This window comes from Pinus tabuliformis, chromosome 5_2 (assembly GCF_031772625.1).
Source record: "Pinus tabuliformis cultivar Carrire ecotype Pingquan chromosome 5_2, CPIR1, whole genome shotgun sequence".
In the NCBI taxonomy this organism is placed as follows: Eukaryota; Viridiplantae; Streptophyta; class Pinopsida; order Pinales; family Pinaceae; genus Pinus; species Pinus tabuliformis.
Window position 1 is genome coordinate 839,149,240 of NC_142306.1, and position 19,487 is coordinate 839,168,726.

Consider the following 19,487-nt stretch of genomic DNA (forward strand, 5'->3'; position numbering starts at 1 on the left):
TGAAATCATTGCCCCACAAGTGGACCCCTTGTCCCACAAACAAAGGGGTCTCATACACCAATTTGGTGTCTGACTACAGGTGGGCCCCTTGTCCCACAAACAAAAGGGTCTCATACACCAATTTGGTGTCTCACTTAGTTTTGACGTTAAAATTAAATGATAATAATAATAATAATAATAATAATAATAATTTTCATTGTATATGGATTAAATTTTAATTTAACTAAAATATTCATATACCAAATATTGAGAATTATTTTAGATATGTTATTAATTAATTAAAAAATGTTATATGAATATGAGTTAGGATTTTTTTGAGATAAAGTATTAATAAATATAGTATTATAACAAAGTCTATTTACAAACAAAAAATTAGACCATCATAAAATGATGAAAAATCTCAACCATATAAAATATATAATAAAATAAATATTACTTAAAATAAATACTAATAACTATTTTCCAACGATTTAATTTATATAACTATACACATTAAAAAAAAACAACAACATAATCTAATAAAAAAAAAAAAAAAAAACAACAACAACATAACCTCTAATCTAAAACCACTTGTGATAATTCATAACTAGAACTAAAACAACTTGTAATAATTCATAACTAAAACTAAAAGCAGTATAAAAATAATTAAATCAAAACGACATTGATATCTTGAAATGAACCGTTGCGAGCAAAGAGTCATCAGCGTGAAATGCCCCATGAAGTCCATAGAAATCAATATACAAGCGGTACCGTGAAACAAAAACAGTCTGATCAGTGTTCAAATATTGCATAGCTTATAATTTCAGGAACAGATTATCAGCAGCTTCGATGTCGTCTTCTCTAAGTACGCTCTTGGACGGTTTTCATTATGGTGTTTCATGCATAAAGGGCGACAAAGGAAAGATGGAGGATTTCCACAAGGCCACAACTTTCAATATTCGTCCTCTGCCAACTTCCAAACAATCAGAGTCACAGTCACAGTCACTCCATGTCCCCTTTTTTGGTGTATTTGATGGTCACGGAGGCAGGAAAGCTGCAAATTTTGCCGCAGAAAATCTCGGGCAGAATATTGTGGACGCTCTGGCCAATATACATCTCAGCGGCCAGGAGGTGGCATAGGAATTAAAAAAGAAGAATAGTATTGAAGAGGCAATGAGAGCCGGGTACTTGAAAACAGATGAAGGCTTTTTGAGCAAGGGAATTGACGTGGTTAGCGGTACTACTTGCCTAAGTGCTGTGATCATAGATGGGAACTTATTAGTTGTTTCTAATGCTGGGGATAGCCGAGCAGTTATTAGCAGAAGAAGGGGAGAGGCCCAAGCTCTGACACGTGATCACAAACCTGGAAGGCCAGACGAGCAACAACGCATAGAGAATCGGGGTGGATCTGTTTTTCGCATCGGCAGAGTTTGGCGAGTTCAGGGAGCGCTAGCAGTGTCCAGGGCAATAGGCGACGCCAACTTCAAACAATGGATATCGGCTGAACCAGATACCACAATTATTCCAATTACAGGGGACTCTGACTTTTTAATTCTGGCATCGGATGGGCTGTGGGACGAGGTGAGTGATCAAGAAGCGGTAGATATTGCGAAGCCTTTTTGCCTCCAGAATGTGGTGCCTGAAGTTAATGGGAAGCCATTAGGAGGTCCTTCAGCTGCTTGCCAGAAGCTGGTGGAGGTAGCACAAGCCAGAGGATCCAATGATGATATAACTGTTATGATAGTTCAACTCTCACATTTTTTGAAGGGTGCGGAAAATCTGTAGATAATCCAGCGTTGCCATCAAGGGTGGGGAATTCCTTAGAGATTCCAACTTACTCAAATTTGATCATTATATGTTTCATTAAACGATGAATACTCCAAAAACAAAGATCCCCCCTTGATAATTTTTTGTTTAATTAATTCCCTGATTATTATAGCAGTTGTCTATAACCAGACTTTTTGAAAGCCTTTCCGGCGGGTTTTTCGGGTCGAAATCCGGCAGGAATTTATTGGAATCGCAAGTTTGATAGCTAGTTTCTGCACAATGAAAGCGTCCCAGGGGTTTTCGAGGGTGTTGAATCCAAATATGCAATTAAAAAACCATTTTAACTGCAAGAAATCAAGATTTAACCTCAATTTCGTCCCTCGGATTCCGTCACCGAATCTCCAAAAATCTATAATTTTGATTTGAAAAAAATTTGATTTATTATTTAAATAATTAACTAGTAAATTTCAAAAATAAAATATGTATGGTTAATATTTATATTATTTTTATTTTTAAAATATTTATAATATTATAATGTTAAAATTATAATTTATTTAATGTAATTAATATACCTATTTTGTTAATGCCTCTCTAAACATAATTATGACCATATATTAATATATTATAGGCTAACAAATATCTTGTTTAGCCTAGAGGTTCTAGTGTGATGTGTAACCTCTAGTGTGATGTGTAACACTTCGTCATCAAAGTTGAATTTTTGCTCATGTTCGCTAAATAAAAATAAAATAAAATAACTATACAAAACAATTAAATAAAAAGAATTAAATAACTATATAAAACATTTAAATAATGTTTGCTCATAAAAAAAATTACACTTAACTTATAACCACATATCGACATATTGGAACCCAATCTTTTCATACTCACTAATTTATAACTTCTTTAATCCAATCACTGATATATATACATTAATACCATTAATACATTGGACAAAAAGTTTATATATATATATATATAGATATTCATTTTGGACTATATATATATATATATATATATATATATATATATATATATATTTTAATGATCTTGGTTACTTTCCTGAGTGGACAATTTCATATAACATACATCGAGATTCCCATTTCATACAAACTTAAACCATATTTTTACATAGTAATAAGGTTTCCACTTTGTTAAATTATTGGTGCAACACTCCAGAAATAACTTTCTCCAGCCTGGATTTGTGTGTTTGCACAGGACCCACAGATAGTCCAAATTTCATGTCTTGAACTTCGTATTAAATGGAGCCAGGACAAAGGACAAATATTAAATGTCACAACAAATATATAGCCTTCTATCAGGCATTTAAGACACCCTAACATGACATTGTAGAGTTATTGGATCATATACTATGGCATATGAACCAATAATTGCTAATTTTCCAGCCATCATCCTTGTTAAGATTACTTGGCCTCCTTTCAATTTCAATGGCCTCCCTAAACTTTCTGGTGATGAAAAGGAGCAATCCTAGCAATGACTCAAGACTACTCAATGCATATATGATGGTTAGTCTTCTCCACACGTTCTATAAAAGTTGAAGACCAGGTCCTCCCATGCTTAATGTCGATTGTGTGCTCATGAATTTTTTGATTAATAGAGTGCCCAATTTCACCAACATAGGAGGTCCCTAAAGAACATGGAATAACATAAGCACCTTTCACATCCTTGGGGTCAACAGGGTTTTTTACAGAAAACACCTGGTGGGAGAAAGAACCATATATTAATATATTATAGGCTAACAAATATCTTGTTTAGCCTAGAGGTTTTAGTGTGATGTGTAACACTTCGTCATCAAAGTTGAATTTTTGCTCATGTTCGCTAAATAAAAATAAAATAAAATAACTATACAAAACAATTAAATAACTATATAAAACATTTAAATAATGTCTGCTCATAAAAACAGTTACACTTAACTTATAAACACATATCGACATATTGGAAGCCGATCTTTTCATACTCACTAATTTATAACTTCTTTAATCCAATCACTAATATATATACATTAATACCATTAATACATTGGACAAAAAGTTTATATATATATATATATATATATATATATATATATATATATATATATATATATATATATATATATATATATTTTAATGATCTTGGTTACTTTCCTGAGTGGACAATTTCATATAACTTACACCGAGATTCCCATTTCATAGAAACTTAAACCATATTTTTACATAGTAATAAGGTTTCCACTTTGTTAAATTTTTGGTGCAACACTCTAGAAATAACTTTCTCCAGCCTGGATTTGTGTGTTTGCACAGGACCCACAGATAGTCCAAATTTCATGTCTTGAAATTTGTATTAAATGGAGCCAGGACAAAGGACAAATATTAAATGTCACAACAAATATCTAGCCTTTTATCAGGCATTTAAGAAACCCTAACATGACATTGTAGAGTTATTGGATCATATACTATGGCATATGAACCAATAATTGCTAATTTTCCAGCCATCATCCTTGTTAAGATTACTTGGCCTCCTTTCAATTTCAATGGCCTCCCTAAACTTTCTGGTGATGAAAAGGAGCAATCCTAGCAATGACTCAAGACTACTTAATGCATATATGATGGTTAGTCTTCTCCAAGCGTTCTGTAAAAGTTGAAGACCAGGTCCTCCCATGCTTAATGTCGATTGTGTGCTCATGAATTTTTTGATTAATAGAGTGCCCAATTTCACCAACATAGGAGGTCCCAAGTAAACATGGAATAACATAAGCAACTTTCACATCCTCGGGGTCAATAGGGTTTTCTACAGACCTTAGTGAGCTACGAATGGTGTTAAGGGGTCTAACATTGAGGGAATATTATGATTCCTTATGATTCTCACAATCTTGTTAGTGGTCCCCTAGATGAAAGGGAGATGCACCCTTGGGATTTGATATTTAGGGTCTTTCTTAACCTTGCGACCTATGCTAGCTTTAAGGAAAGCTTTAAGACTTTGTTGCCTACTATATCCATTATTAACAAAAACATTAAGGAGATGGGCTTTCTCTTTATAAAGGTGGTTTTCATCAGAGATTCTCATCGCATGAGTAGCTAGCGTTTTGAGAAAACCAAACTTTTGAGCAGGGAAATGATGAGACTTGGCATGAAGATACTACTCAATGTGAGTTTTCATTTGAAAACACCTAGTGGGAGAAAGAACCATCATCCTTCTTTGAAATGAGAACATCAAGAAAAGGCAGGAACTTGTAAACTTCCTGCTCCACAGTGAACTTTATGGAGATAGATTCATTGTTGAGATGTTAGAAAAATTGATCTAACTTTTCTTGGCCATGAGACTAGACAACACAAGTGTCATCTCCAAACCTTTTCCATAGCTTGGGCTGGAAACAAGCAAAGGCCAAAGCCTTGGCTTTCTTTTTGTCATTGATGGAAAAAGTAATTAATTAATAATGTTCCTTAATAGGATTTCCAAGGATTAATGGTTATTGGCTTGTGATCAAATGTGAGATCCAAGTGGAGCTGTGCAGAAAGAAATCCAATCTTTAACTACGTGTGGGCATTATATGTAACTATTTACTGAGTGAGTTGATTTCTGAGATGATGATTTTTTGAAAGGTTTTCGAATATTGAAAGGCTCATCTTCCCTTTTTTTCTTCAATTCTTTTGGGTTGTGTTGCAATTTCCGTAAGCAAGATCAAATTTTCTTTCTTTCACTGCCACAAAAAAGATCCACTTTAATATGAGGGAGAAGATCTAATTATAATCTAAATTAAATGAATTATAATTTAAATTAATATTCAAATTAATTACTTAATGAAGTAATTTGAATGAGCAAGATTACATTGGTGGCATGTTTATGGAGTTATCTTTGTTGTATCATTTTCAAGTCTTTGGTTTTCTTCACCTCTTTTGAGGTAGGAAAATATTCACATGGTGATGATTAGTAATTTTAGGTGGGGTATATTTTCTTTTGGTGTGGTTTTTTTAGAAAATTTGATAATGATATTGTAGTGGTAGTGGCAAGTTAAAAAGTTTGATATTGCTTATCCAAAATTATTCCAAATAGTTACAGTAAAAGAAAAACATTTCAATATACCAAAACCCTTCATAAATAAACTAACTGAGTAAATAGTTACAATCAATGACCACAAATAGTGAAATATTGAGGATTTATTTCTTTTGGCATCATTAGTAAATCAATGGATGATTATATATAGACATGGAACAAAAAAACTCACTTGGATCTCACATTTTATAGCAAGAAAATAGCCCTTATTGCTTAGAAAACATAATAAGGAAGATTTCTAATTAATTAGTTATTCCATCAATACCTATCACACCACTAGAGCACCCCTCAAGTTAAGGAAAATCAAGTCCTCTAAGAAGGCAACACCAACGAGGTTCCTCACAATGGAAGTGAACAAATGACAAGTAATTCAATCCCATACTACACCTATTTCCCTTATACTTTATCACATGTTAGATATATTATGCTTGCGGAATTAGCATCCAATATTAACACAAGTATAATTCCAAACACTCATCCATAAACATCCTGTATCATCCACATATACATGTGTGCTACATTAAAAATGTCACAATACAATGACACATTGTTACATATAAACATCCCCTATAAAATGTACATTAATAATGTGCATGGGGTGAGACCCCCTTCCTCACCAAAATATGTCAATATAAAATATGATATTGCTACAATAATACAATGTACAATAATGGAGAAAGCCTCCAAGTATTCTATACTTAAGCTTCCCAATCTTAACGTCCCAATACACTGGAAAAACAGTTCCAATAATCCTACACACCCTAGCTGAGCACCCTTAGCGTATGGAAAGGGTTCTCCACCCAACTATCTAAAACATGAAACAAATCTATACTCTTGCTATAGATAGGTTTGGTAGGCCTTTCCCAACATTTCCCTACAATTGGATATGAAATCAAATGAGAAATCACCCTAGAATGGGTGGATAGGGTCCCTGTTACCCTAACTATCCACCCTAACGAGTTGTTGAGCCACCCAACCCCTATTTTCAAACCTATGATCTTGTTTCTCTCTACCAATGTTTAGAAACCCCTTTACATGTTTCCCTTTGAAAATACATCGAAATGAATTCCATCTAGAAACTCCATTGTCTACCCCACATCCAAATTGAAGAGATCTAAAAAATAATTAGTTTGGAATTTAATAATTCAATCCTCTCGTGATGATAAAATGTATGCAACCAAACTCTAAGGTGCTCCATCAAGTAGCTAGACCCACTACTCCTACCATTGTCCATGTCGCTCCACTCCTCATCTATCCTCATATATCAAAACATGTTACTCACACATCTATGAAGAAGGAAAGTCCCACTTGCCTCATCATCTCATTTACATACCAAGTGGTCTCCATATATTTCCAAGTCCTCCTCCTCAAGAAGGCTCTCTAGATCAGGGAAAAATTGACCTCATCAATCATCCCAAACTACAAATCATGCTACAATGGCTAACTCTCTGAGACTCAACCTATTGAATAAGTTTCACACCAAGGTGGCATCATAACTGCAACCAAATTTACCCAACTATATCATTGGGTCATGTGAATAGGTTATCTCAAAATTCATCTTTGTTTTCCAAGCATGCTCCAAAGAGACACATCCCATACTACGTCTGAATTAGGTGGAACTTAGTTTACCCAAGTCATTGATTCAATCTCATCATGAAATTAGAAATACTCCAAGATCACCACTTATAACCAAATTAAGGCTCCATTGGTCACAACTAAAAGTCCATCAACCTGTCATCTTAGGCTCCTTGAACCCAAGGCAACATCATCTTGATCATCATGTTGTCTCAATGGATAGCTCATTTATCAATCAATGTATCCACCCCCTCATAGGTCACCAAGATCTCATCTCGGTTCACATTGATGTTCCAATGAAGAAGTCCAACCAAACCATGACGATATATAAGCTCATATGATATTTTTCCATTCTACTTCTAGTGATCTCGTCCAAACAATCTCATTTGTTTAGTTGTGTTGAATGCTTGGCCAATCCATTGTTGGAAAATAAAAAAGGCGGAAATATTGTCTTTATGTTGATAATTACTTGCGATATTATTATGTTCTTATTAGCTTTCTTGTGTTCTTATTTTATCTTAGTTCATAAAGCAATTACAAAATCCATAACATGAAGATCAAAGACACTAGATGTAGGTGGACATCCAGGGAAAAACCCCTATCTAGGGGAAAACCTAGTCAAAAACTCTTCCTTCAATAGTTTCACGAGATGATCCAAGACTCTTTGACCTAGACACATACATCCTCCAGTCATCAAGTCAGCCCTTCCATTCTTCTGCAGATGATAACCTTCTGTTGGTACCATCCCATGACCTCCTTTTTCCTCCTAAAACATATCATTTGCATATCATATATCTCTTAGAATCCTTGAAAATTGATTAGTTAATAGTCCTATAGTTATTAAAATGCATTGAAATTGATTTAGGAGTTTTATGTTAAAGAATTAGAAGTTTTTGGTAAAATGGTTACAGGAAGTTCCAACATCCTGTAATTAGCTCATTGTTTGACATGTGGCATAACAGCTGGGTTAGAGCGAAAGGCATGGATGAAAAGTAGAATGTCCAAGCATGGACGAATACCTATCCCACAGCAGAATCGACCCTCCTACATGCGCGGTCAACACAGGTCAAAGCATGGCAAACTGGCGACAAAGGCAGTAACAACAGCACATTCTAATTTGATTTAGTTTTTGTTCTTTTTGAAATCAGTTTAGGATGGAAACATTTTGAAAATCTCGATGTAGTAGAAGCGACAACAACCATATTCTGAATGTACATTCATTTTCGAAATGACATGGTTGTAAATAGACATATGTAAATACAGTCCGGGTAATGAATGATGGTTAATCGTTGTATCATTCTGAAACAGAGTTTTTGAACTTAATACTAAGACTCCAGTTACAGTCACGACCCTTGTCTTGTGCATTGATTTGATAGCCGGTTGAATACAGTCCAGTATACCTCTGGAACGCGGACGGGCCCTGCGTTAAACTGGTATACTGTCCTTTTCATTTTATTCGCACTTAGGGTATTATATGGTTTGCACAGTAGTTACGTTTGGTTTCCGATTTCAATAGCTCTTGATTTCCATCGAATGTATATGGTTTGCGTTTGTGATAATGCTTGAACAGTCATCGCTGAGATCTTGAAGCGCGTCCTATAAGGGATTCGATCCCTGTGTTGTCTTTTAAAAGCAATGTCATGAACCTTGTTTTCATTTCAAAATCCATTTATGATCTTTGTATATTTTTATCTTGTATAAATATTAGTGAATGCTGGGTGTTTGCTGAACAAGGGTTTTATGTGTGATGTCTCTGTAAGGAGATCGAAATCTTGGTTTGCAGTGATACACAATGTTTAGGTTCAGTGTTTAATTTGGTAAATGCATTTAATGATAGTATTGTAATCAGGTATATTAGCAGAGTGACCTGAGTGTTTGGATGATAGGTAACATACCCCAATCTTTCGTAAAGAAGTCCTGTGACCTACATCATAACCACTTAGCCAACAATCCTTTATGTCTATATACTTTAGACGCATGCCTCTAAGCTTATGCATCCTGGTCGATAATAAATATAGTCTAGTCTAGTACCCTAGCTAGAACACTACATTTTGGTGCCGTTGCCGGGGAGGCGTACTTAAAGGATTCAAACAAAAAGAAAAAAATTTCAATACACAAAAGTAAACAAAAACACAGTTAGAAATCATGTTCATTTATGCCTAGATTTAGAGACAGTCAAGGTAGATTTGTAAAAACCCCCCACCATCTAAAAACTAACCCATCATCAGCAGGAGCAGACTCTCTAGGGAATACAACACCAGCTGAGGAAGTTATCCAAACATTGGAAGAAAAATTTTATTCAGGACAGGAACTTACTGTTATTGAAAGGGAAAATTTATTCACACACAAATCGCAGAAGAAGCACTTTCCTAGACCTTCCACACAAGGAGAAAGTAGTACAGTGACCGAACAATCTTCCTTTCTCCTTTTTCCACCAAGTGACACTGACACAGAGAGACCAATTAAAATGGCTGAGGAAGGATCTGGATCAGTACCACGCCAAGGAGATGAAGAGGAGTCAACTTTTAAGTTCCCTATACATGAACCACAGGAGGATGATGAGATCAAAATGAAAAACATACCCCCATCCGTGCTACCAAATTTCTATGTTATGGCTTCAGAGGATCCAGACTCATTCTTGTTCGAGTTTGAAATTGTATGTCGAACTTATGGTTATACAGATGATGCCCATAGGCTCAGATTGTTCCCAGCCACATTAAAGGCATCAGCCTTAAAATGGTTCATGGGGCTTGGTGAGCATGCTATAGTTGATTGGGATGGCATGAGGAGAATATTTCTTAGGAAATATCAGCCTTATTGCAGATCCAAAGACTCTAAAGATGATATCTTTAGAATGAGCCAGCAAGAGGATGAAACCTTAGAGGAATATTTAGAACGGTTTGTCTACAACTTACAAAAATATAAACACCGAACTATGCCTCTTGATCTGGTCCGCACAATATTCTTGAAAGGTATCCGAGAGGAATACATGGATGATCTCAACTTGATGGGCAAAGGTGACATTTCTGCCTTACCCTTTGAAGAAATCGCTGAGTTGTGCGAAAAATATTCAAGGAGTAAAGCTAAAATGGGAAAGAGAAGCCTGTCATCAAGGGTCACAAAATCTGCCTCTGCGAGTGTCACAAGGGCTGAAATAGGGAATCTTTTAGAAGAGTTTAAAACAGATCTGTTAAGCACTCTAGGGAACCAAATTGAAACTTTAAAAGCCAAGAAGAAACAAGAAGATGAAGATCATGTCATGGCTATCTTCTGCCCAAAATGCCGAAAGAAACATGCATTAAAAGACTGCCCTCTAAAAAACATCCAAGTTTGTGCTTTCTGTACTGAACATCATGATATGTTTAATTGTCCTAAAGTTAAAGTTTTGCAGAACTGTAATATGGCAGCCAATGCAGAGATGGAAAACGTGTATTACATGGGTGCAAAGTGACCATGGCAGCCAAGGCCAGCACCTCAAGGTATGTTTCCAAATCAAAATCTGCAATTTCCTATGAATGATCAAATGTATGCACAAAACTCATGGAATGTACGCATGCGATGGCAACACCAAAACCAACCACAACACCAATGGAGACCGTCTCAACAGTACTCCCAATCTTATCATACATATCCTCAATCATACCCAACTTACTCACAACCATATCAACAATACCAACAGCCGTATCCATCACATTCTCAACCATATCAGCAGTATCCTCAGCAAGTTGTTTATCAGCCCCAACCTCCTCAACAAGCACTGCTTGCTCCTCCACCAATAAATGCACCACAACTGCAATTTCCAGCTAACTCACAACCTCCCAGACCCACTCAAATCCCTGCTCAAACTGTCCCAAATCCGAATAATAGAGCAGAGAGGCCAGCCTACAATGTAGAAGAGGGAACCTCATATTCCACACTGCCTTTGCAAAATATTAACTTGAGGTCTGGTAGGGTACTCCACAAAGATTCTCCAATAACAGATAAGCAAGAAGAAAACACCGAAAATGAAAATGAAATGACAAATCAAAGAAAACCAAACAATGATACCAAAGACAAACAGATGCAACCACTGCATCCACCTTTTCCAGACCGATTGGTCCAAATAAAACCTCCACTGTCTATACCACAGTTTGATGTCTTAAATGAACTCAAGAATGTCTACATAAAATTCCACTCCTGCAAGCTATAAAAGACATTCCTATCTATACCAAAGCCATCAAAGACATGTGCCTCAAGAAGTCTGCTAGAAAAAGGATTGATCCTCAAACCATTCATGTTTTAGGAAATTTAGCAGGCCTTATGACCAATACCATCTCCATGAAGAAGTATGTTGATCCTGGCATCCCCAAAGTGACCACCATCATTAACAACATATGGATTCCAAACACTTTGATAGATCTTGGAGCCGAAATCAATGTCATGACTCTTGAAACCATGAGAACACTCCAGCTCATAAATTTGCAACATACAACGATTGTTCTAGAACTAGCTGATAGGTCCAAAGTCATTCCTGAAGGGATTTTGGAAGACATCATTGTATCACTGGACTCTTGGGAGTATCCAGTGGATTTCTTAGTCCTTCAACCCAAATCCAATTTAGGAGGACACCCTATCATCCTTGGTAGACCATGGTTAGCGACTGCTGACGCATTTATAGGATGTCGATCGGGCAACATGATCATTTCAAGGGGGACCGAAAGAAAACAACTCACCCTTTATCCATCGTCACAATCACCAGCAGTAACACACAATTTGTGGCTTGATGATAAATTTAATGATAAAGAAGAAGTACAATCTGTTTTTAGCATTGACCAAATCTATGATTTCCAAGAACAAGACAATAATGATTTGGTAGAATTATTCCTTTCTCAACCTGATATGTCTGAAAATTTGAGAAATGAACAATATCATGCTGCAGATGTGCTTCTGGCCCAAAGCTTTCAGGAAACATGCACCATTCAATCTTTGCAAACTACATTTCACGACATTTTTCCAGTTCAATCCATCACCAACACACAGAGTCAGATCATAGAGATTAGTCTAGGGAAAACTCTGAACATAGGCAATCACCTAGACTCATCTCAGCAAGAGAAATTGATTAAACTCTTGAGAAAATACCAAAAAGCCTTTGCTTGGGACTACACCGATATGCATGGGATTCACCCCGACACATGCACTCACCATATCTATACAGATAGCACCATTAAACCAGTGAGGTAACCACAGAGAAGAATGAACCCCATGCTCCAAGATATTGTCAGAGAGGACTTGCAAAAACTTTTGAGAGTTAATTTTATATATCCTATTTCTGACAGTCACTGGGTATCCCCATTGGTTATAGTGCCCAAGAAAAATGGTAAGTGGCGCATTTGTGTTGATTACAGACAGCTGAACAAAGCAACGCTCAAATATTATTTCCCACTACCATTTATTGACCAAGTGTTAGACACCCTTGGCTACAACCAGATCAGGATCGCCTCAGAAGACCAGGACAAAACCACATTCACCTGTCCTTGGGGCACTTATGCTTACAATGTTTTACCATTTGGACTTTGCAATGCTCCAGCTACATTTCAGAGAGCTGTCCTAGCTATTTTCGCTGATTTAATTCATGATTGTGTTGAAGTTTACATGGATGATTTTTCAGTATATGGCAATTCATTTGACCATGCATTAGATAACCTTGAGAGAGTTTTGAAAAGATGTATTGAAGCTAACCTGTCCCTCAGCAATGAAAAGTGCTTTATGATGTTAAACGAAGGGATAGTGTTAGGCCACTATATTTATTTTCAAGGCATCAAGGTTGACCCAGCAAAGATCCAGATCATTGCTGATTTGCCAATTCCACAGAATCAGAGAGAGGTAAGAAGTTTCCTTGGGTATGCAAGCTACTACAGAAGATTCGTTGAACATTTTAGTAAGATAGCTTTACCTTTGTTTAAACTTCTAACCAAAGATGTACTTTTCAACTGGAATGAGAACTGTCAACAAGCATTTGAACAACTCAAAATTAAGTTATCAACCGCACCAATCTTGAGAGGGCCTAATTGGAGCCTACCATTTCATATCTTTACAGATGCATCCGACACTGCAGTAGGTGCATCATTAGGCCAAAAAGAGGAATCTTGTACTTATGCCATTTATTTCATTAGCAAAAATATAACACCTACAGAGTTAAACTACACAGTTACAGAAAAGGAAACACTTGCCATCATTTATGCTGTGAATAAATTTCGACATTACATAACTGGTTATGAGGTCTTTGTACATACTGATCATTCTGCCATTCGACATTTAATGAATAAACCAATAACTAGTGGCAGAGTTACCAGATGGTCATTATTGTTACAGGAATTTAACATCACAGTGTTAGATAGACCAGGCAAAGAGAACCAGGTGGCAGATTTTCTTTCTAGACTACAAAATCCAGGTGAGGTTGTTCCAGTTGAAGATTCTTTTCCAGATGAAAACTTATTTGAAATTTCCATAGTAACTCCTTGGTATGCTGATTTGGCCAATTATTTGTCTACAGGAAGGACAACTCCACACTTTACTGCAAAGGAAAGGAAGAGACTAGTGAAACAAAGTGCTAGATATTCATGGCTTAATGGCGATTTATTTTACATTGGTTATGATATGATCATTAGAAGATGTGCAAGAAATTGAGGTAATTGATATTTTAAAATCTTGCCATGATGAACCGTGTGGTGGGCATTTTGCAGCTAAGCGGACAACATTCAAAGTTCTTACTCTTGGATACTACTGGCCATCCATTTTCAAGGATGCCAAGAAGTATGTAAAGAGTTGTGACAACTGCCAAAGAATGGGCAAGCCCACAGCTACCGATGAGATGCCCCTTCAGCCCCAAGTTCACTTAGAGCCATTTGAAAAATGGGCTCTATACTTTATAGGACCCATTAACCCAACCTCCAATGGTAAAAAGTACATCTTAGTATGTACTGATTACGTCACAAAGTGGGCTGAAGCAAAAGCACTGGTTAGAGCCACCGAACACACAGTAGTAAATTTCCTTTTTGAAGAGATTTTTGTGAGGTATGGAGTACCAAGGGAAATTGTGACTGATCAAGGTACTCAATTCACCTCAAAGCTAGTGAAGGACATTACAGACAAATACCAAATCAAGCATAGGAAAAGTACCCCTTACCATCCACAGGCCAATGGGCAGGTGGAATCAACAAACAAAACCTTGGAAGGCATCATTACTAAAACTGTGGCAATGAACAGGAAAAATTAGGAAGAGAAGCTCAAAGATGCACTCTGGGCTTACAGGATTACCTGGAAAGATACTACAGGCTTTACACCATATCAGTTGGTGTACGACAAAGAGGTAATGCTTCCTATTGAGTTCCAAATACATACTTTTAAACTGGCTGCAGATTTACAAATTGATTTGGACCAAGCACAAAAAGAAAGAATTAAGCAGTTGAACCAGCTGGATGAAATGAGGCAGCAAGCAGAGGAGACCACAACCCTCATGCAAAAACAAAGGAAGCAGTGGCATGATGCACATATTAAGAAGAAGCAGTTCAAGGAAGGTGACTGGGCTTTACTTTTTGACTCAAAATTCAGAGATCATAAAGCCAAGTTCACCACCCATTGGATGGGCCCATATGAAATTATTCAGGCTTACGACAATGGTTCAGTCAAGCTCAAAACTATTGATGGGGAAGGTCACTCCATTACTGTCAATGGTCATCGCCTGAAACTATACACCAAGCCCATCAACAAGCAAGATTTTCTCCATACAGTATCTCAGCAAAGAGAGGTTGAGGTATTGCAGCCCTTAGGTGCAGTATCACTGCCTTAGTTCATTTTCCTTTCAATTTCAGAGTCAAAAAGAAATAAAAAAAATAATATAAAACAAAAACTAAAAAAATATATATATAAACAGAAAAAATAAAAAAAACAATATATATAAAAAAATAATGGGTTAGATGTGAAAAACAGCCTCTGGCACACCCTAACCCCGAATTCCTACTTGAAAACCAATTCGTTGGCGGGTATGAATTCTCTTTCTTTTGTTCACTGTTTGATTTATCAACTGAATCATGACTTGAGGACAAGTCAAAATTTTAGTCGGGGAGAGAGGCATCAGCATTTTCTTCTTTTATCTCTTCATTGTAAATTCTTAAAGATTTCTTATCCTATATCTTCACTGTAAATTTCCAAAGCAGCTTGTTCCAGCATTCCTGACTTCAATAAATAAGCTGTTTCGTCATTGTTTTATCTCAGAGGGACCTGGTTATGAACATTATGCAGGGGGACCTGTTCTGTCCAGACAACTATGCTACCAACACCAGCAGTAATGGGACCTGTTTAAGACACCCAGAAGGGACCTGTTAAAGAGATTGACACCCAGGGCTACTTCAACAAAGTTTCGTCAAGTTTCTACAAGAATTTCATCAAGCTTCTACAAGGATTTGGGCACCAAGATTCCATCAAATGCCCAACCTCAATGAACCTGTATACATATAAGGAGCTGCATGAACATCTTCAAATCTTTCTCAAGGGACCTGTTGCATTCAATCTTTCTCAAGGGACTTGTTACATCTTCAAATCTTTCTAAAGGGACCTGTGCATCCAATCTTTCTTAGGGGACTTGTTACAACAAGCAAAAGAACAGTCTTAAGGGACTAGTCCTACTCAGCATGTCAATACAACAACGACCAACAAAAGAGTAATATGTTTCTTATTCTTAACATTTAATTTCTTAGATTGATTTTTAATGTAAATTTGATGACTGTGACTGTTATGATCGATTTCAAGGACACCTACATTTCCTATCATCCCTTATTCCACCGATTCTTATCAACCTATTCATACTTCTAAACCCATTACCAACACATCAACCTTGTCATACATCCTACAGCCATACCAACATCCTCCATCTGACCGAATACCAACCGAAACAGGACACGTGGTGGATTGTGTTTTTAAATAAAAGGGAAAGAAACAAATGTAAAGCGGCCTATTCATTGTATTCCACACGGCCAAATTATGACTCCACCACCCGACGTACCCAAGTGATTAAAGGGACTCCCCGAAATCATACCCAACATTATATATATACGCTCCCAGCGCTCTTGTGGTGACATCTATGCAAGTGTACAACACTCCTCTATTCTAAAAAATGAATACGCTGTGAGTAAGTACTGCTGGTTATCCCACCATCATTTTCGGTTATCTTACGTTGGCATTTGATTTCCCGTGACTTTCAAAGTAGAATTAGAAGCAGTGAGCGTCAAAAGAAGTATTACCATTTGGGTTCGACTTACACAGTGAGGATTGGAAGCAGTGAGCGCCACAGAAAGGAAAATATAACCACTCTGTTTCGACTCCCACCACAGTCATGAGACAATCGATCGACCAAGCATCATATTGAAGATTAAGGGAAGCGATACACCAGGTAACAAATTTGAAATTTCTTTGTTGAAATTGTAGAAACATAAACAGAGAAGGGTTAGAGCACGAACCTCTGCCACTATGACTAATAGGGTCGAGCCGAGTGTGTTCGACAGTTCACAATATCATGAAGATTGCATTGAAATTCTCTGAGAGATACAGTGGTTACCATTCTTACAGAAATTTCATGGAAGTAATGAAGAGGTTACCAAGCAATTTGCTTTCACCTTCAATGGAGAAAAAGCCCTGATAGGTAACTTCTCATTCAGGGTTTCAGAGGATACTATAGCTCAGTCAATAGGGATTAGTCCAGAAGGGGAGAAGTACTTTAAAACAAAGCAATTTAAAGAGAAATCGTGGACACAGTTTATGTCTAGATCCAGAGTCTCATCAGTTAACTGGAAGAAAGGTGTTCCAAGAAGTTGGTTGATGCATCCCTGGGATGAGATGGTCTATATCCTTCAAAAATTCATAACCTACGAAGGTCGTTACAGTATTGTCTATCTATACCATATTAAACTACTGCTCCACTTGAAGAAACAATGTGTTATCAGTCTACCATATTTTCTATTACAAAGCTTAACCAAGATGTCCAAGACCATCCAGAAGCAGAAGGGGAATGAAGACAAGAGCCTATATCACTTTGACTTAATTAAAATTCTTATTGAGCATGAATTGCAGAGAAGAGGGAAACCGTGGAAATAATTCCTAGCTGCTGATCAAATTAGAGATGAGGAAGACAAAGAAGAAGTGCAGGAGGACTCAGGGTTCATGAAGGATATTGATGAAGAAATCCCGGTATCCAAAGCCAGCAAGGCACCTCTACCTGTGGGCAGCATAAGGACTAGGAACATGAGAAAGGAAGATGCTAAGAGGGTAGAACAAGATAAAATTTTCACCACTTACTCACGAAGAACAAGGAGGACACCAAAAGCCCAGTTACAAGAAGACCAGCTTGAATCCAATGCACCTGCACACATGGATGTTGAGAGTGGTGACCACTCACTACCAGGGCCAGGAGTTGATATAGAGGTAGAAAGCAATAACAGGCAGGAAAAGTGTTCACCACCTCCCATTAAGAGACAGAAGAAATTAGAAAAACAAATTGAAGAACTAAAGGAAGAGCTCATGGAGGCTAATATGCTAGAAAAAGTTATCAAGAGAGAAAATGAGATTCTCCGAGCGCAGAGTAAAGAAACTCAAAAAAATAATGAAAAGTTAAGGGAGAGAATCAGTGAACTGGAGGCTGAGCAAACGGAGATTTCTAACTGGGCCACTAAGTGGTACAATCAGAAGAAGACCCTCAAAGAAAAATACAAAAGATTAAAGTAGGAGCTCAAGGGTCAGAAAGATACCCAGGTGAAAAAGAATGTGGACACATTACTAAAGGCAGCAGAAATCCAGGCAGGGACAGAGTTCAAGGGAAGTACTTCGGGGTTAGCATGAGGACATGCTAAGTCCTTAAGTCGGGGATAGATGTTGGTACCATCCCATGACCTCCTTTTTCCTCCTAAAACATATCATTTGCCTATTCCTTTTTATCATATATCTCTTAGAATCCTTGAAAATTGATTAGTTAATAGTCCTATAGTTATTAAAATGCATTGAAATTGATTTAGGAGTTTTATGTTAAGGAATTAGAAGTTTTTGGTAAAATGGTTACAGGAAGTTCCAACATCCTGTAATTAGCTCATTGGTTGACATGTGGCATAACAGCTGGGCTAGAGCGAAAGGCATGGATGAAAAGTAGAATGTCCAAGCATGGACGAATACCTATCCCATAGCAGAATCGACCCTCCTACATGCGCGGTCAACACAGGTCAAAGCATGCCACACTGGCGACAAAGGCGGCAACAACAGCGCATTCTAATTTGATTTAGTTTTTGTTCTTTTTGAAATCAGTTTAGGATGGAAACATTTTGAAAATCTCGATGTAGTAAAAGTGGCAACAACCATATTCTGAATGTACATTCATTTTCGAAATGACATGGTTGTAAATAGACATATGTAAATACAGTCCGGGTAATGAATGATGGTTAATCGTTGTATCATTCTGAAATAGAGTTTTTGAACTTAATACTAAGACTCCATTTACAGTCACGACCCTTGTCTTGTGCATTGATTTGATAGCCGATTGAATACAGTCCAGTATACCTCTGGAACGCGGACGGGCCCTGTGTTAAACTGGTATACTGTCCTTTTCATTTTATTCGCACTTAGGGTATTATATGGTTTGCACAGTAGTTACGTTTGGTTTCCAATTTCAATAGCTCTTGATTTCCATCGAATGTATATGGTTTGCGTTGTGATAATGCTTGAACAGTCATCGCTAAGATCTTGAAGCGCGTCCTGTAAGGGATTTGATCCCTGTGTTGTCTTTTAAAAGCAATGTCATGAACCTTGTTTTCATTTCAAAATCCATTTATGATCTTTGTATATTTTTATCTTGTATAAATATTAGTGAATGCTGGGTGTTTGCTGAACAAGGGTTTTATGTGTGATGTCTCTGTAAGGAGATCGAAATCTTGGTTTGCAGTGATACACAGTGTTTAGGTTCAGTGTTTAATTTGGTAAATGCATTTAATGATAGTATTGTAATCAGGTATATTAGCAGAGTGACCTGAGTGTTTGGATGATAGGTAACATACCCCAATCTTCCGTAAAGAAGTCCTGTGACCTACATCATAACCACT

General features: G+C 36.9%; 1 pseudogene; it reads left to right on the forward strand.

Moving 5' to 3' along the window:
* The first annotated feature begins 828 nt into the window (after positions 1–828).
* On the forward strand, positions 829–1,764 carry LOC149161936 (putative protein phosphatase 2C 2 pseudogene; annotated as a pseudogene).
* Positions 1,765–19,487: the final 17,723 nt, after the last annotated feature.